Genomic DNA, 20,694 nt, shown 5'->3' on the forward strand with positions numbered 1-20,694 from the left:
TTTTTACGAAATTTCAGTCACCAACTTTCTCTTCCGAATGCGAAAATATTTTGTTGAGCCCAACCTACATAGGTAGGAATGATCATCAAAATAAAATAAGAGAAATCAGAGCTCGAACAGAAAGGTTTAGGTGTTCGTTTTTCCCGCTCGCTGTTCGGGAGTGGAATAGTAGAGAGATAGTATGATTGTGGTTCGATGAACCCTCTGCCAAGCACTTAAATGTGAATTGCAGAGTAGTCATGTAGATGTAGATGAAGTAAGAGTGATTTCAGGTGTGCCGCAGGGGAGTGTCATAGGACCGTTGCTATTCACAATATACATAAATGACCTGGTGGATGACATCGGAAGTTCACTGAGGCTTTTTGCAGATGATGCTGTGGTGTATCGAGAGGTTGCAACAATGGAAAATTGTACTGAAATGCAGGAGGATCTGCAGCGAATTGACGCATGGTGCACGGAATGGCAATTGAATCTCAATGTAGACAAGTGTAATGTGATGCGAATACATAGAAAGATAGGTCCCTTATCATTTAGCCTACAAAATAGCAGGTCAGCAACTGGAAGCAGTTAATTCCATAAATTATCTGGGAGTACGCATTAGGAGTGATTTAAAATGGAATGATCATATAAAGTTGATCGTCGGTAAAACAGATGCCAGACTGAGATTCATTGGAAGAATCCTAAGGAAATGCAATCCGACAACAAAGGAAGTAGGTTACAGTACGTTTGTTCGCCCAATGCTTGAATACTGCTCAGCAGTGTGGGATCCGCACCAGGTAGGGTTGATAGAAGAGATAGAGAAGAGCCAACGGAGAGCAGCGCGCTTCGTTACAGGATCATTTAGTAATTGCGAAAATGTTACGGAGATGATAGATAAACTCCAGTGGAAGACTCTGCAGGAGAGACGCTCAGTAGCTCGGTACGGGCTTTTGTTAAAGTTTCGAGAACATACCTTCACCGAAGAGTCAAGCAGTATATTGCTCCCTCCTACGTATATCTCGCGAAGAGACCATGAGGATAAAATCAGAGAAATTAGAGCCCACACAGAAGCATACCGACAATCCTCCTTTCCACGTACAATACGAGACTGGAATAGAAGGGAGAACCGATAGAGGTACTCAGGGTACCCTCCGCCACACACCGTCAGGTGGCTTGCGGAGTATGGATGTAGATGTAGATGTAGAAGATCCGTATTTCTTGAACAGAAATTGGCAGAAAAAAATGTGTTGCGTTACTTATTCAATACCCCTCGGAAAATATTTAGAACTTCTGTTTCGTACAGGAAACTAGCTGGGAAGATTATTTTTCTTTTTCTGCGATTTTCAGTAATAGGTAAAGCACATTCCCTATCTTCTCCATAAAGAGCGGCAGTCCTGCTCGCATCTCCTCACAAACAAGTGGAAGATGAGTTCTGTAATGACGTTGTGGTAGCAAAGATAATAACGCCACAGCTTCCATCACAGGCTGCGCTGATATTTTTACTGTCGTTAAGAAGCACTCAATGTTAGCAGTATACGAGACCGGTGTGGCGCTTCAGCCCGAGAACCCAGCCTGCATGAGGCGGCGAGCCGGACTGGAGCTCGTGCTTTGCCGGATTTCAGAATCCAGGTAAATATTCTACATTTGAATCTACACTCTAAAAACTAGTATATATTACGTGCAGAAAGGGCTTGCCATTCTGCTCCTTATTAGGGCTTCTTCCCATGCCATTCGCACATGCAGCGTGGGAAGACAGATTTCTTAAATGCCTCTGTGTTTGCTATAATTAATCTGAGCCGGCCGGAGTGGATAAGCGGTTCTAGGCGCTACAGTCTGGAAGCGCGCGACCGCTGCGCAGGTTCGAATCCTGCTTCGGGCATGGATATGTGTGATGTCCCTAGGTTAGTTAGGTTTAAGTGGTTCTAAGTCCTAGGGGACTGATGACCTCGGAAGTTAAGTCCCATAGTGCTCAGAGCCATTTGAACCATTTTGAATTAGTCTGATTTTATCTTTGAGGGCCCTACGGGAACCATTCGTAATTGGTTGTACGGTACGACCCGTATAAACCAGAACTACTGCAATGAGCCATAACATTTGAACCAATAATGGGATACATTATCAGTTTTAGGAGATGATAATACATAATAGGGAGATTACATACATACATCCTCACAGCACATATTGGAAGTGCCCTCCACCAGCATCGATACACAACTGTATTCGTTTCACCATATTTCACGAAGTTCTGTGAAGTGTATCATTGCCATTCTTGCTTATTTCGTGTGCAATTGCCTCGTGGAGTTCTGCAGTTGCCCGTGGTCTATTCTGGCACACTCGGCTTTAAGGTACTCCCACAAGACAAAATTCGGATGGGTTAGGTGGGGGCGGGAGGGGGGCGGCAGGAGAGTCACAAACTATTTGAGATCTTTCGGTCACCAAAGAAAGTGGTTACAAGTTGCATGAAATACTTAGACACGTGACACGTTGCTCCATATTGTCGTAAATAACCTTCTGTAAGATCGACGTCATCCAGCTGCTCCACAGCTGTATTTAAGATGTCCATATAAACTTTAGCGTCTACGGCAGTATAAAAAATAATGGGACCAACAATACTGATACCACTCTCCAACCCTTTAATGACGTCATGGTGTTCCGTGGATGGTATGAGGGTTTACACCAGCCCAGTATCTGCAGTTTTGTGTGTTAATGTAACCTGATAGACGGAACCTTGCCTCATCTGTGACAGAGAGTGTCTGCACGTTGAATAAGAAACCCCTGAAACCAACGACAATAACGCGTTCTTCTCTCACGACCTTTCTCTTGCAGTGCTTGCATCATGTGCACTCCGTTTGGTCGCAATTCCGATTTGTCCGCAGCACTCTGGCATGTGCCATATGTAAGGTCTGTCTCCTGGATCAATTGACGCAACGATTCCTCTTGGAGAGTTTTCCAAGCATCTTTGAACAGTATCAGTGAAATGAGCGTATGGCGTCGTTGGTCGGGAGGCCCCATCCGGGGAAGTTCGGCCGCCAAGTGCAAGTCTTATTTCATTCGACGCCACATCAGGCGGCTCGCACGCCGGTGATGAGGACGAAATGCTGATGAGGACAACACGATATCCAGTCCTCGCGCGGAGTAAATCTCCATATCTGCACTCACAAGGGAAACTCCTCGTCGCAACCCCCTCAGATTTTGTAGTAAGAGGGCTCAGTGGATAGTCCGTTAAAAACTGAAAAAGGTTCAACATGAAAACAGGAAGAAGGTATACCGAACTGTGAAAAAAAGGTCCAAGCTCAAGATGTTCCGCGTCGAATGTGAGTCTGTAGCAAGCGTGTAGTGGTTGTGCGATCGCGGTGTTGGACTGTGAAGGAGGGGATCGTGTTCGAATCTCATTCCTGCCCATTTTTTTCTTCACAAAATTATGAACTTTCCGTCCGGTCGTTGACGCGTCTTGACCTCATCTGCAGTTTTGGCAACTGTCATGTGGTAAGAATATGTTACCGTCGCAAGTAAATTTGATGAATAGTGCGTGCAGGCGAGATGCCGCATCGACGTTTCGTAGAAATGAAAACAACAAATAACAAATAAGTGGGTGTGAACTATGTTACAACAAAGGAGTTCGAAAGTAATCACCTCCTAAACGGAACGTAGTAGTCATAACATGTGGCACCTTGTAACGTCCCCTTAGAAAAATTTATGAATAACTGTGATGATAAACCTCTTACGTTATTTGATTTTCAAACAGCTGAGCAGAACTCTTTACTTATTCTGATCAACACTAAACTGACACACAATATTTTTAGCGCAACGCAGTCTGACTTTAAATAATCCCTACAAAAGAATGGCCCTGACTAACAATAACCTATACCTTTCATGAATCACTTACCTCACAAAAATCTTCGTTACTCGAACTGCTGCAACACAGCGAGCGCCAATACTGCCAGCTAAATAAAAGATTCTAACTACTGAAGGCACTAACTACTGATAGGCATAGTTAGCAAATGAAAGATTTTGATAGAGAACAAACAATGTATTTACCTTAATAATATTCAAAAGTCATCAATACATATTAGTTCATGATATGTTGTTGTTATGGTCTTCAGTCCTGAGACTGGTTTGATGCAGCTCTCCATGCTACCCTATCCTGTGCAAGCTTCTTCATCTCCCAGTACTTACTGCAACCTACACCCTTCTGAATCTGCTTAGTGTATTCACCTCTTGGTCTCCCTGTACGATTTTTACCCTCCACGCTGCCCTCCAGTGCTAAATTTGTGATCCCTTGATGCCTCAGAACCGGTCCCTTCTTTTTGTTAAGTTGTGCCACAAACTCCTCTTCTCCCCAATTCTGTTCAATACCTCCTCATTAGTTATGTAATCTACCCATCTAATCTTCAGCTCATGATATACAGTATTACAAATTTACTCTTTTTGATGGACACACGTCCAGATCGTCCGCTCTCAAAATTCTACCGTCTCTCTCCCCACATCCACCACTGCTGGCGGCTCACCTCCAACTGCCCAACACTAAAGTAGCAAAAATTCCAATAATGCAAACCAGCCACAGACTTCACACAGCACAGTCAGCGATTTTCATATAGAGCGCTACGTGGCGTTGCCAACATAAAAACCTAAACAGCCTACTTACAACCTGTGTAGAACAAATTGGTTGTGTAGAACAAATACGAGGTGCGTAGGTCTGGAGGGCCTATTCTAACACCTCTCTGCTACAAACGGACACAAATCTGAATACAGCGAACAGAGATGTCAATAACAGGACGGACAGTTCATAATATTGTGAAGTAAAACTTTGGGCACGAGCGGGATTTGAACAGGGATTTCTTACTTGAGAGTCTAACAACGTGACAAGATAACAACGACAACGTAGTGGCGGAAATGTTCTCGATGCTGCACATCAGTAGCTTGGACCGTTCACTGTTTCTATTACGTTTCTTTTTTCACAGTTCAATTCACCTTCTTCCTGTTCTTATGCTTGATCTGTGTTCAGGTTTTGACGGGCTATCCTCTGCGCCATCTTACGGCTGAGGGGGATTGCGATGGGGAATTTCCTTGTCAGTGGTTGTCTATGTTTACTGCTGTCATTGTTCAGTATACCAGTTGTCTCCAGCTTCCCCGCATTCGATAAAATCGTTGCCTTTTTTAAAAAATCGCGCACATTGGATTCTCTCCGGAATGCCTGTTGTGTTGCAACTAATGAGTCTGTCTTCCAATATGTTTTCACAATAAGAACCCGCTCTCGAAATGTCTACAGCAAGTTTCTGCTAGCTAAAGGCAGCAAACTAATCATTAATTTGTTCGCGATCCTCACACGGCCCGAACTACACACTGACAGACTTGAGAAACCATGACCGAAGAGACTACGAACGATCCAACGCGAGGAGAATAAGCTCGTAATTATACCGGGCAAAGAAACACACGAGCAGAAACAACAAACAGCTTACCAATATTGGACGATACTGCTGATTTTCCCAGAGCTACTGAGATCATTAAAACGGCTTCCACGTTTCTACGAGCTTTCATGGGGAAATCATGATACACGGAAGCAGTTCATGTTGATATGGAGAGCCCTGGAGTAAATTCTTAAATTTCCCACTTATGGACTGGTCTTGAAACTTTACGAGCACGCTTTCATCTGCATTTAAATGACTACTCTGCAACTGACAATGAAGTGCTTTGCAGAGGGCTCATCGAACTACTGTCAGATTATTTCTCTACCGTTCCGCTCTCGAATTTGCACCTGAGAAATCTAACAACTAAATATTTCCGTGCGAGCTCTGATTTCTCTTACTTTAATGTGATAGTCATTACTCTCTACGCATGTGTGCGTCTACAAAATACTTTCGAGCTCGGATAAGAACGCTGCCGACGGAAATTTAGTGAAAAGACCTCGCCATAACGAGAAACGCGTTTGTTTTAACGATTGTCACCCCATGTCGTGTATCACATCCGTGAAATTCTCTCCCCTACTTCATGATTATAGAAAACGAGTTGCCATTCTTTAAATTTGCAAAATGATTTAGTTAACACGTCTGTATGGTGCGAAAAGTGCCAACTGACTCTAAATAATGAAAAGTGTGAAGCAGCCACATGAGCATTAAAAAGGAATCCGCTAAATCTCTGTTACACGATAACTATTTGCCGCGCGGGATTAGCCGTGCGGTCTTAGGCGCTGCAGTCATGGACTGTGCGGCTGGTCCCGGTGGAGGTTCGAGTCCTCCCTCGGGCATGGGTGTGTGTGTTTGTCCTTAGAATAATGACCTTAGCAGTTAAGTCTCATAAGATTTCACACACATTTGAACATTTGATAAATATTTAGGGATTACAATTACGAATAACTTAAACTGGAACGATCACATAGATAATGTGGTGGGGAAGGCGAACCAAAGACTGTGTCTTATTGGCAGAAGACTTGCAATGTGCAACAGATCTTCTAAAGAGACTGCCTACATTGTTCTTGTCGGTCCTCTCCTGAAGTATTGGTGAGCAATTTCGGATCCACATCATTTGAAGTGGACGCAAGACATCGATAATGTTCAAAGATAGGCAGCTCCCCTTGTATTATCGCGGAATAGGGGAGAGAGTGCAACGGATATGATACGCAAATTGGTGTGGCAATCATTATAACAAAGGCGATTTTCGTTGCGGAAGGATATTTTCATGAAATTTCAGTCACCAGCTTTCTCCTCCGAATGCGAAAGTACTTTTAAGCGCCCTTCTACACAGGGAGCAATGATCCTCATAATCAAATGAGAGAAATGAGAGCTCGTACGGAAATATTTAAGTGTTTATTTTTCTCTCGCGTTGTTCGAAAATAGAGCTTGATTCGATGAACCCTCTGTCAGTTACTTAGTTGTGAACTGCAGAGTACTCATGCAGTTGTAGAGATAGGTCTCAAAGAGCGCAGTAATACTTTAGAAGAGGACGGACAAGCGTAGTGTAGACAGCAAATTTTTACATCGACATAACTGTTCTGACAATAAAAGTCTTTGTTTCGCCTTCCCTACATTTTCTACGCGTTGGTTGCAATTTAAATTGTTTGTAATTGTAATCCTTTGGTACTTAGTTCAATCGATAATTTTTAAATGTGTATGATTTACTGTATAACCGAAATTTATCGGATTCTTTTTAATAATACCCATGTGGAGAAACTCACACTTTTCATTGCTTAGAGTCCATTTCCACTTTTCGCCATCGTAGATACATGTCATCGCAATTGGTTTTGACCTTCTGATGACTTTACTAGAAGTTTAATGACAGCGTCATCTGCATACAATCTAAGCTGATTGCTCGGATTTTCTGCTGAATCGTTTGTGTAGTTTAGGAACAGCAGAGAGCCTATAACTCTTACTTGTGGAACGTCAGGTATCATTTCTGTGTCTCTCAATGACTTTCAGTCAAATATAGTAAACTGCGATTGTTTTGACGACAAATCAGAAATTCAGATACACAACAACGACAGTATTCCACAGGATGAGCAAACATCCCAAAGATGTTCGGGCTCACATGCGCTTCCTCTTCGTCGAAACGTCTTGGCTCAAACTCGTCTAGGGGTTGAACCGCATGTGTCGCATTACACGTCCTAAATTAGACACTTTGACCCTTTGGTTAAATTGTCTGGCTGATGGCAAGTTTGTGAAATTGTATAAACAAAGCTAACATTGCATATAATAACAGTAATAATAATATCGTGAACTAAATTAACGACCCATACATGATGTGAGCCACACAGTTGCGATTTGGTTACAATAATGTTTATTCAGAAAGAAAACTAATAGCGAAAGTGGTCGAGTTTAGAATTACTATTACACTCGAGAGCATATCCGTTTGACACAGTTCCATCATTCACAATCTCATCGGGAAACACAAGTCCAATACTCCACCTCGATATTTACTCCAGAGAGTTCACTACAGGCGCGCGGCTGCTCACGGCTCAGAGACTAAGTCCCGCGATACCACACAACGCGAAATTTTCTTAGTCGTTTCACTTCCTAGCTGCCCAAAGACCGCCTGTCCGCTTTCGCATCTCAGTCCGAACTGTACCCTTTGGTGTCTCCAGCCAAACTGTCTGCTTTCACGTCTGCACCAGCACTGTTCCTGTGCCCGTCCCAGGCCGCACTTCCTGACTCGCTCAACTGACTAGAGCAGTTCCCTTTCAAGCCGTCCATCTGATTGGCTACAGCTTATTCTGCGTTATTTTATATTTTAACATATTTAAATGATCGAAGGTTGAACACTTCCACGTTCTAAATAAAGTAACAATAATATCCATTGTTAAATTATTTTGCCCGCATCTCGTGGTCGTGCGGTAGCGTTCTCGCTTCCCACGCCCGGGTTCCCGGGTTCGATTCCTGGCGGGGTCAGGGATTTTCTCAGCCTCGTGATGGCTGGGTGTTGTATGATGTCCTTAGTTTAGTTAGGTTTAAGTAGTTCTAAGTTCTAGGGGACTGATGACCATAGATGTTAAGTCCCATAGTGCTCAGAGCAATTTGAACCATTTTGTTAAATTATTTTACATAAAACCAAAACAATTGCCTTCTTAACTTTGAATGTCACGGCCAGTAGCTTTGCACCAATGTGCTTTCTGATAAATAAATAAAGAACAAAAGTAACTATTATGCACTAAACTTTACAGCAAATATTCTATGCCGACCGTGGTGGTCTAGCGGTTCTAGACGCTCAGTCCGGAGCCACGCGACTGCTACCGTCGCAGGTTCGAATCCTGCCTCGGGCATGGATGTGTGTGATGTCCTTAGGTTAGTTAGGTTTACGTAGTTCTAAGTTCTAGGGGACTTATGACCTCTGCAGTTGACTCCCATAGTGCTCAGAGCCATTTGAACCATTTTTGAACAAATATTCTATTACCTAATAATTCAGTAAGGTGTTATGTTGTCATAGTTCAATGCGTTTTGTGTGGACGAAATGATGATCTGATGCTTAACTGAAAATACTGATAATTTAAATTTACTGCGTTTTTTAAGCAAATGAAGCTACAGAGTTGATATTTACAACATACGTCATTTTAGTGACGCGCTTCTATATGAAATGTCGATCGTTAAGGTCGACTAAAGCGCTCAGATTTTAGCATTCAGGTCTTTGTTACAAAACTTGTGAATGTCACTTTAACAGTAAATCGTAAACTATTATAGATATGATCAATATTCAAGTTTTATTGGGATCACCATGAAAATTTATGATGGATGGTACATTAAAATTACTGTGGCTTCATTCCTCGCATTACTACAGAATTAAATAGTTTCCATAAATGTTTCCCTTTATGGCCGATCTTAGGTCAGCCATATTAACACTGCTACGTCTCCCTGGCCACAAACGCCTTCTACGGAGTTTCCCTATGACGTAGGTTCTCGTCTGTCTCACTCGCACACTACAGCGCTTAGGTCTCAATAGACAATAGACGCCTGTGAGTTCCCCATCTCATGGCTAATCTGCGTCCTTTGTGGAGCACGGTCATGGACGACAATCGTTTCACAATTCCTGTAGACTGATCTTTCGCCCATATATTTAAATGAGAGCGTAGTGCTTGTTAACTCACAACAGGCACCCCATTCGAATAGAAGCCGCGTCTGAGAAACGGTATCTAAAGTCTTCCGATGGTTTAACGTGTGCCATTTCAAGTTTTTTGAGCGTCTCCACGTCGTTCTCTAATGGACCCTACAAACGCAGTCAGTTGCTGACGGCTCCACAATCGTCCACACATGTCTTCCTCGGATCGCGAAAGAAGCGAAAATCGCAAGGCGAAAGACCCAGGCTGCACGAACGAAGTTGCGGTGTTTTCCAAGTTTATCACTGAAGCGTAGCCTTAGTCCCATTGGCGGTGATTTCGTCCGACAGCATTCCGACAACCCGAGGGCAAACGGCAGAGTCAGCAATGGAAACAACCCACACCTCTCTCCGGTCCAAGAAATCCAAAGTTGTTCATTAAGTTCCGGTAAGGTTACGATGGCTTTCACCTTCGACTGCAGGGGCCATATGCTCGTCGAGTTCCTCGAGTGTAGAACAACACTAATGGCCATTAAAATTGCTACACCAAGAAGAAATGTAGATGATAAGCGGGTATTCATTGGACAAATATGTTATACTAGAAATGACATATGATTACATTTTCACGCAATTTGGGTGCATAGATCCTGAGAAATCAGTACCCAGAACAACCACCTCTGGCCGTAATAAGGGGCTTGATACGCCTGGGCTTTGAGTCAAATAGAGCTTGGATGGTGTGTACAGGTACAGCTGTCCATGCAGCTTCAACACGATACCACAGTTCATCAAGAGTAGTGACTGCCGTATTGTGAGGAGCCAGTTGCTGGGCCACCATTGACCAGACGTTTTCAATTGGTGAGAGTTCTGGAGAAAGTGCTGGCCAGGGCAGCAGTCGAACATTATCTGTATCCAGAAAGGCCCGTACAGGACCTGCAACATGCGGTCGTGCGTTATCCTGCTGAAATGTAGAGTTTCGCAGGGATCGAATGAAGGGTAGAGCCACGGGTCGAAACACATCTGAAATGTAACGTCCACTGTTCAAAGTGCCGTCAATGCGAACAAGAGGTGACCGAGACGAGTAACCAATAGCACCCCATACCATCACGCCGGGTGATACACCAGTATGGCGACGACGAATACACCCTTCCAATGTGCGTTCACCGCGATGTCGCCAAACACAGATGCGACCATCATGCTCTAAACAGAACCTGGATTCATCCGAAAAAAATGACGATTTGCCATTCGTGCACCCAGGTTAGTCGTTGAGTACTCCATCGCAGGAGCTCCTGTCTGTGATGCAGCGTCAAGGGTAACCGCAGCCATGGTCTCCGAGCTGATAGTCCATGCTGCTGCAAACGTCGTCTAAATGTTCATGCAGATGGTTGTTGTCTTGCAAAAGTCCCCATCTGTTGACTCAGGGATCGAGACGTGGCTGCACGATCCGTTACAGCCATGCGTATACGACGCCTGTCATCTCGACTGCTAGTGATACGAGGCAGTTTGGATCCAGCACGGCGGTCCTTGTTACCCTCCTGAACCCACCGATTTCATATTCTTCTAAAAGTCATCGGATCTCGACCAACGCGAGCTGCAATGTGGCGATACGATAAACCGCAATCGCGATTGGCTACAATCTCACCTTTATCAAAGTCGGAAACGTGATGGTACGCATTTCTCCTCCTTACACGAGGCATCACAACAACGTTTCACCAGGCAACGCCGGTCAACTGCTGTTTGTGTATGAGAAATCTGTTGGAAACTTTGCTCATTTCAGCACGTTGTAGGTGTTGCCACCGGCGCCAAACTTGTATGAATGCTCAGAAAAGCTAATCATTTGCATATCACAGCATCTTCTTCCAGTCAGTTAAATTTCGCGTCTGTAGCACGTCATCTTCGTGGTGTAGCAATTTTAATGGCCAGTAGTGTACAATTAATGAGCAGCCCTATGAAGAAACTAAGATGCGCCATAAAATCAAAACACCGACGAAAGCTGTCGGTCGGAACGATAACGTGCACCCCCACACGGCCAATCGTACGAAGGCTACACTTCGGCGATTTGGATGAAAAACAATGAAACATTCTCTGTACAGGCCGGATCTTCTACCTTGTTACTTTCGCATCTTTGGCAACCTGAATAAAAAGACGCGTGGACGTCGGTTTCAGTCAGACGAGGCCGCGCAAGAGTGAGTGCAGTTGTGGATTCAGCACCGGCCGACCGCGTTCCACGTAACTAGAATTGATCCTGTCGTATCCCAGGGGGATATATTTTTTAACATGTGTGGTGATTACCTTTGGATGGAACCATTCCATGGTCCAGTTATGCCGCGTGTTTGGTTCAAAAAAATGGCTCTGAGCACTATTGGTCTTAACTTCTGAGGTCATCAGTCCCCTAGAACTCAGAACTACTTAAACCTAACTAACCTAAGGACATCACACACGTCCATACCCGAGGCAGAATTCGAACCTGTGATGGTAGCGGTCGCGCGGTTCCAAACTGTAGCGCCTAGAACGATCGGCCGGCCGCGTGTTCGGTTTTCATTTAATGTCTCCTTGTTGTACTGTGGCAACGGCCTTGCCGCACTGTATACATCAGTTCCTGTCAGACCACCGTAGTTAAGCGCTGTCGGGCGTGGCCGGCACTTGGATGGGTGACCATACAGGCCGCCATGTGCTGTTGCCATTTTTCGGGGTGCACTCAGCCCCGTAAGGCCAACTGAGGAGCTACTCGACCGAATAGTAGCGGCCCCGGTCAAAGAAAACCATCGTAACGACAGGGAGAGCGGTGTGCTGACCACACGCCCCTCCTATCCGCATCCTCAACTGAGGATGACACGGCGGTCGGATGGTCCCGATGGGCCACTTATGGCCTGATGACAGTGCGCTGTCGTAGTGGAACGACTTTATAAAATTTCATTTCGGCTTCTCCTCTCGTTTTACCCTTTAATGTACTTCTCATTTACAGCTGAAATCAAGCCTGATTTTAACAGTTGAACAACTCATTATAAGACTATTACACATTCAGTAATACAGTTAGCTTCATTTCCCCGAAATACCCAATATTAATGCGGCGGTAATCATTTTTACATCTGGCGAGGTAAAGGATTACAGACAGTTTGAAAAATTTTATTTCTCTTTTTTACAAGCGACAGAGTTTCTTCAGTGAACACCTGTATTTGTTGCACAGTGAATCACTTCCACAGAATCAGAAAAAATATCGATTTGGCAGAAAGTATTAATTTTCTGATTTCCTCTCTTTTTCCTGCAGTTTCCAAATGCGAAGAAAGCCCAAAATTGATGGTATGGAATCTGTCTTCCTTATCCTTCCGATACCAAAAGCATCAGTGTCAAAACATTCAGGCGAAAAATGCACATTTACCTTACAATCCTTCTCTTTGGAGTTAAGGGTCCAAACTTACCCTAGTATTGGAGCAGTAGGAAAACTACGATTATAACCAGTTTTGAAATTAAGTAAAACATGTTATGAAATTGAACAGAAAAAAGAAAGTCTTTGCATTCAGTCCTTCATAAATTTCTGAACGTATTTTGTCAGAAAAATATACGAGGGTTGGAACTTTAATAGTGGCAATTATTTATTTACAGCTCGTACAAAATAGATACGTGTTTCAAAGTTTTACTGGCGTTCAAAGTAGTCACCAGCATTGTGTACAACCCATTGCCAGCGATGTGGAAGTTGTAGGATACTCTTAGCAGTGCCAGTTGTGTCGACAGTTCGAGCGGCGCGGTCTATTACCCGACGAATTTGTAGCCGTTCTGAAGCGAATGCCGTGCAGTGTTTCCTTTAGTTTTGAAATCGAGCTGAGCTTACGAGGGCTTAAGTCAGGGGAATGCAGTAGGTGGTATAGCACTGTGCTGTTCATTTTTGGAACACAACCTACGACCAGCTTTGCACGACAATGCTCAAGCACGTACAGTGCAAGCTGTAACTGATTTGTTTGACTGACGGGGCTGTTAAGTGCTATACCACCTACTGCATTCCCCTGACTTAAGCCCTCGTAAGCTCAACTCGATTTCTAAACTGAGCATTCGCTTTAGAACTGCTACAAATTCGTCGAGTAATAGACCGCGCCGCTCGAACTGTCAACACAACTGGTACTGCTAAGAGTATCCTACGACTTCCACATCGCTGGCAACGGGTTGTAAACAATGCTGGTGACTACTTTGAAGGCCGCCGGCCGCTGTGGTCTCGCGGTTCTAGGCGCGCAGTCCGGAACCGTGCGACTGCTACGGTCGCAGGTTCGAATCCTGCCTCGGGCATGGATGTGTGTGATGTCCTTAGGTTAGTTAGGTTTAAGTAGTTCTCAGTTCTAGGGGACTAATGAGCACAGCAGTTGAGTCCCATAGTGCTCAGAGCCATTTGAACCATTTTTGAACTTTGAAGGCCAGTAAAACTTTGAAACACGTATCTATTTTTTACGAGCTGTAAATAAATAGTTGCCACTATTAAAGTTCCAACCCTCGTATGACGAGCCTTATTATTTAATTCGTAATATTTATACGCAAATAAATTCTCCCAAATCAGCTGCAACTGCACGGTAACAATATCAAGCCTTAGATTCAAACTATAAATTCTCTGTCTTAATCGTGGAAAATTTGTTCGCAATTTTTTTATATATATTTTTATTACAACGATAGGTGTGGAACGAATTATTATTTTCTTTTAAATAACTTTAGATTCAGCGAAACGCTATGCAGGATTTTACCATTGTGCTAAAAAAATCTTTTACGACAATACTACAACTGAAATAAAGATAAACTTACAGCATTCCGGAAGAGGCCTGCAAATGAATGGCACCACTAACCAGCCGATGTATTTAACGTGAAACTTATATTGTTCGTTCGTTAGAACGGTCTAAATATAGTCTAGTTTGACATTTTCTTTATCCATGTGTGCTGCATGCCTGTGTCATTTTCCGGCCTACGCTCCACTGTCTGTCTGCACTGCTACACGTTATTTTGTCTCCGTGTTTGGCAGGCCTGGTTAATACTTATCGTTAAAAAAAATATCGCACTAGACTATTTCGGGGCCGCTGTACGGAGAGGGCAACGTGAACTTCCGTCATTTTATGTACCTCCTGTTGTTTCTCAGTCACAAAACAGTATACTGTACTTCTGTTAGGCGTATCAATTCCACCTTTGCTATTAAATAAAAGGCTGTTTTTTTAGTTTCTAAACGTATTTTCACACCATCTGCAGTGGCAATTTCGTGTGGTTCCTTCAGTCCATGTACTGCAATGGTTGTTCTTGTTGTCTTCGGTCCGAAGGCTGGTTTGATGCTACTCTATCCGGCTCAAACCTCTTCATCTCTAAATAATACTGCAACGTACATCCTTTTGAATCTGCTTACTGTATTCATGTCTTGGCCTCCCTCTACGATTTTTACTCTCTCCCCGATTGCCTAACTTCAGTGCTAATTAACTAGGAAATGACACAACGAATATTTTTCTTAACAACTGTTTCTCAGCACAACGTATCCTGCAACATCTTTGCAGTTTTACTCTCCCAGGAAGTTTCATTTTAGCGCACACGCCGCTGCAGAGTGAAAATTTCATTCAGGTTACAGTAACTGCTTTATAACACTCCTACTTCTATTTATTCCTATGATTATAGAGCTCCGTTATGAACGATGTGTTGAGTTCTACCCACTACGAAGTCTTAAATCCAATCACAAAACTAGCCTGATATTTCGTGGACTCTTATTTTTCCCATTTGATGAGGGTCCGGAACTGGGGCCGGCCGCGGTGGTCTCGCGGTTCTAGGAGCTCAGTCCGGAACCGCGCGACTGCTACGGTCGCAGGTTCGAATCCTGCCTCGGGCATGGACGTGTGTGATGTCTTTAGGTTTAAGTAGTTCTAAGTTCTAGGGGACTGATACCTCAGATGTTAAGTCCCATAGTGCTCAGAGCCATTTGAACCATTTTTTTTTTTTTTGGTCCGGAACTGTATAGAATGCTTTCCGGAAAACATGCATTACATAACTTTCTCTCCCTCTGGATTTCAGGAACGAACAGAGCACTTCATACGGAACACCAGTAGTCATTTATCCCTGTTTTCAGGATGTTGATTAATTATACTCAGTCACTGAGATTGTTAGCACGATCCCCAGCATCGTATTATACTGAAAAGCGAAAGAAACTGGTACAGCTGGCTAATATCGAATATCGTGTGCCCCCCCCCCCCCCCCCCCCCCCCAGAAGTGTCAGCAATTATGGACGTGTGGAGCGTCGCATTGCCCTGCTGAAATTGTCCAAGTCCGTCTAAATGCACAATGGACATGAATGAATGCAGGTGATCGGACAGGATCTCTACATAGTGTCACCTGTCAGAGTCGTATCTAGGCGTTTCAAGGGTCCCACATCACTCCAACTGCACAAGCCCCACACCATTACAGAATCACCACTAACTTGAACAGTCCTCTGCTGACATTTAGGGCCCATGGATTCATGAGGTTGTCTCCATACCCGTATACGTTCATCTGCTCGATACAATGTGGACCAACACTCCTCTGACGAGGCAACATATTTCGTCATCAACAGTCCAATGTCGGTGTTGACGAGCCCCGGCGAGGCGTAAAGCTTTGTGTTGTGCAGTCATTAAGGGTACACGAGTGGGCCTTCGGTTCCAAAAGCCCATATCCATGACGTTTCGTTGAATGATTTGCACTCTGACACTTGTTGATAGCCCAGCATTGAAATCTGCAGCAATATGCGTAAGGGTTTCACTTCTGTCACGTTGAACGATTCTCTTCAGTCGTCGCTGGTCCCATTCTTGCGGGATCTTTTCCGACCTCATCGATGTCGGAGATTTGATTCCTGGTACTCATGGTACACGCTTGAAGTGGTCGTACGGGAATATCCCCATTTCACCGCTGTCGGTGAACGTAGGTCCATCAACCAGTTTCCATAAAATATTAAGAAAACAATTTTAAAAAATATCTTATGTAAAAGTTAGCAATCATAAAATATTGTTCAAATACAATAAAACAGTCTACGTAGCATACAATATTTTAATGTGAAAATGGTGACCGATTGCGTTCTATGTCTGATCATCCTCAGACAGTTACTTTAAATGCAGTAACGTGAAAGTCATTAGAGGACACACGAAGATTAACACAATAACAAATTATATAACTACAATGTAACTGGAGCTGGTGGCTTGGAACACGAATTACTCTTGGCTGGTGTGAGGTGCAACTGCTGCATGACGCGTTTTTTTTCCTTTTTCTTTATTGAATTTCAATTGCCTCCCCGAGGGGGGGGGGGGGGGAGGACTGACAGCAGCGTAATATGCCGCTCTGCAGCCTACAAAAGGGTTAAAAACATAATGAGGATATATCAAAACAATAAAAACAGGCGATAAAGCTGTGACTGTTTAAATCTTTAACAAAGTGAAAAGTTGCGAAGTGAAAATATAAAAACAAAGGGTCGATGATGCTGATTAAAACACATAGTAATTAAACAGGCACAATTAAAAAACTCGGCGACAGTCTGGTTTCTGTTCGCAAGGGTTAAAAAACACACCTTAGCGACAGTATGGTGTCTGTTCACAACACTGAACACTCACGTTAACACTGCACTACAGAGTAGACACGAAGGCATATGTGTGTGTGTAGGGGGGGGGGGGGAGGGGGGGAGAGACGACCTGGACAGATGAGGGAGAAAAAAGGGGGAGGAGGAGAGGAAAAGCAAAAAACGGGAGAGCCCATGGAGGGAGAGGACACAGAAAAGGGGAGGGGGGTAGGGCAGATGCGAGAATGAGTGGGGAAGGCAGTGGAGGGGAAAGGAAAAGGACTCAGGGGAGAAAATGGAGTGAAAGAGGGGGTAGGCAGAGAAAAAACGGGATGAGAGGGGGGTGACGGAGCTCAGGAAAAGGACAGAGAGAGGGAGGGAGAGGTGAGGATCAGAGTTGATAGGAGGTATAAATGGAGGGAGAGAGGGCATCATTCAGGAGGGGAAGTTGACGGAAGCCACCTTGGGAAAGGAGATGAAGGGTGTAGAGGTGGAGGGTGGGGCGAACACAATGGTGAAGGTGCGGCAGTAAGGGGGGGGGGGAGTTGGAGAGGAGCGGAGCAACCAGGGAATAGGGCGGGATCAAGTTGGCAGGAGGTGTAAAGGACATGGATATGTTCAAGGAAAAGGAGCAGATGGGGAAAAGGAATCAGGTAATAGAGGATCTGCGTGGGGGATGGGAGACACATGCAGAAGGTGAGGCGGAGTGCATGGCGCTCGAGGATTTGGAGGGACTTATAGAATTTGGGGTGGCAGATATCCAGGTGGGACTGGCATAACAGAGGATGCAACAGATTAAGGGTTTGAAGGTGTGGGGGATGGTAGAGGGGTTCAACATCCATGTCCAGCCAGAGAGGAGTTTAAGGAGATAAAGTCAGTTGTGGGCCTTGGATTGGATAGAGCATAGATGAGGGATCCAGGTGAGGTTACAGTCAATAGTGAGTCTGAGGTAGGTGAGGGTGAGTGAGAGGTGGACAGGATGGGTGCAGATGGTAAGGGAAAATTCAAGGAGCCGGAAGAAGTGAGTGGTACAACCTACGATGATTTCCTGGGTCTTGATTGACTGGGAATCACAGTGATTCTGGAGAAGGTGTTGGGATTGTCGAAGGGTAGGAGCGAGGGCAAGGAAGGTGGTGTCATCGGCATAGTGCAGGAGGTCGACTGGAGGGGGGTGGTTGGGGCATATCTGCAGTTTACAGGAAGTAGAGAGAGGAAAGAGGATAGAGCCCTGGGGCACACCCACAGAGGGTTAGAAGGTGCGGGAATCAGCGTTATGGATGGTAATATAGGAGGGGCAGTGAGAGAGGAAGGAGGCAATCAGATGGACGTAGTTGATAGGAAGTCAAGTTTAAACAGGAGACCGGGATGCCATATTTGGTGGTAGGCCTTTTCAAAGGTCTAGGGAGACGAAAATGGCGGAGTGACGGGAATTAAGCTGGAGGGAGAGGAGATGGGTGAGGAGTAGGAGTTGGTAGTCAGCAGAGAAGGAAGGTCGAAAGCCACAATGGGTATTGGGGAGGAGGTGGTGTTGGTGGTGATGGATGTGCAGGGTAAGGATGGATTCCAAGAGCTTGCTGAACACCTTAGTGAGACACAGAGAGTGATAGGAAAAGGCATCAGATGGAGGCTTACTAGGCTTGGGGAACATTGGGATATGGGAGTTTTTCCACAGTTCGGGGTTAAAGCTGGTGGCAAGGATCACGTTGTAGAGGGCAGCAAAGACTGCAAGGAAGGAAGGAGGGCAGTGTTTGAGATGGCATTAGGCAATGTGGTCGTGGCTGGAGACAGTGTTGCATTTAGTGTGAAGTGTGAGGCTGATGTCCTGTGTAGAGATGGGAGTGTTAAGTTCTGATGGTGGTGTGTGGCCCAAATACTGGAAGCTAGGAGCAAGGGGAGGAGTGGAGTTATCCGTATGTTCGATGACATTGGGGAAGAGGGAATAATCAAACTGGGGATCTTTGGAACGAAAAAGCCATCAAATAGGTGGGAGGCAAAGTGGTTGTCCTTAATGAGGTTTTCAGGAAAAGGATGGTCATCAAGGAGGAGAGGGTACCGCAGGGTAGGGCGGTTCCCAGTAAAGGGATGGAAAGCAGACGAATACTTGGAAGAGTTTATTGTCAGTGTGGCGTTGTGTTGTGTGCATCTCATCTGCCAGGCACGGCGTTTCTTCACAGTAAGCATGTTGTGGATGTGCTGTTGTAATTGCCGGTGGTGGGTGAGTGCGTCCTGGTCATGAGTGTGGAGGAAAGATCGGTAGAGGCGATGGCATTCATGAAGGAGAAGGACAGCCTGTGAGGGCAGGGCTGGGCAGTTAGGGTGGATGGCTTTGGTAGAGATATGGGTGGATACAGCGTCAGTCAAGGTCTGATGGAGAAAAGCAGCGGTTCAAGAGATGCCATCAGGAGAGTGGAGGGTAGGGTCGTGGCTTTCCACCTGGGTGTGTATGGAGTCCCAGTTGGCATCCCAGTTGACGTGGCAGTAATTGTGGACAAGTTTAGGAGAACTGTCAGGGCTAGGAACGGGGCAGGGATGGTGACCATCAGAGATAGTGAGGAGGATGGGGGCATGGTCACTGCCAATTAGGTCAAGGACTTGTGTGGTGATGCGCCCAAGGAGGTTGAGAGAGGCTAGGATCACGTCAGGAGTGGTGTAGTATTCGGGTTGGGTGAGGGGAACCAGGTCTCCCTGGAGGGTGGTGATAAACTGATGCCACCGCAGGAGTTCGGCAGGAGCACGGCTGTGGACACTGAGGTCTGTGGCAATCACATAGGTGAAGAAGGTACGGTCAGTGTGGACCAGGAAATCGTATGGGATGGGGGTACGAGGGCAGATGTAGATGGTGGCACAAGTGATGGTAAGATTGGAGAAGAAGAGGCTGAGGGTGAGATGCTCAGCGGGATTGTTGAAGAGAGGCATGACGTGCAATTGCCGTCGCATAAAGAGCGACAGTTCAGTCCACTCTATCGAGCATTACGACAGTGATAGCCAATGGCCGTGAAACACTATTAAATCAGTAAAAGTAGAACCGTACAATGAAATATTGAGATCAAAACCACAGTCATATAAATATAACAATAGTCTTGCACAAAATATAAAAAAAGAAAATTTAGAGTAGCATAATAAAGAAATAAACCATTACCGTTCGATTTAGACCTATGGTGCCCTCTATGGGGCATTGTGTGTGACGTTGATTCAGCAGAGATGGCTCACGAGGTCGGCCATCAGTAACCATAGTACCAGTATCAAGATCGATATAGTCCAATATCAAGTCAAATATACGAAAATATGGCGTACAGTTTTTGACTAGGAACTTAGTTATAACTCTAAACAGAAGAGTTAAAAAAAATAGATATTATAGGAACAGTACCAATGGCGCTAAAAATGTAGGAACTACCAAAGAACAATAAAGCAATAAATCAGTTACATCAAAATCAGGCACAATGTTCCCTCTGTGGGGACTTACACGTAACATATGCAGATTAAGGATGGCTCAAGAGGACGGTATGAAGACCGATGTGTTCCAATTTCAAGTCAGAGATGCAGAAGTATGCCGCACGATGTTTGATTCGGAACGTAATCGTAATTTAATACGACAGGAACAGTACCAAAGACGCTAAGAATATAAAGCAGGTACAAAATAACAATAAAAAATACACTACTGATATTAAAATTAG

General features: G+C 44.7%; 1 long non-coding RNA gene across 1 annotated transcript in view; it reads left to right on the forward strand.

Annotated features, from left to right (window-relative positions):
* Positions 1-1,061: 1,061 nt before the first annotated feature.
* The window catches only part of LOC126335228 (uncharacterized), a 143,084-nt gene continuing 123,451 nt past the window's right edge, over positions 1,062-20,694 (forward strand). Inside the window, exon 1 of the long non-coding RNA XR_007564826.1 lies at positions 1,062-1,608. This is a non-coding gene — a long non-coding RNA (uncharacterized LOC126335228). The remainder of the gene's footprint in view (positions 1,609-20,694) is intronic.

The sequence above is a fragment of the Schistocerca gregaria genome, chromosome 2, assembly GCF_023897955.1.
Source record: "Schistocerca gregaria isolate iqSchGreg1 chromosome 2, iqSchGreg1.2, whole genome shotgun sequence".
In the NCBI taxonomy this organism is placed as follows: Eukaryota; Metazoa; Arthropoda; class Insecta; order Orthoptera; family Acrididae; genus Schistocerca; species Schistocerca gregaria.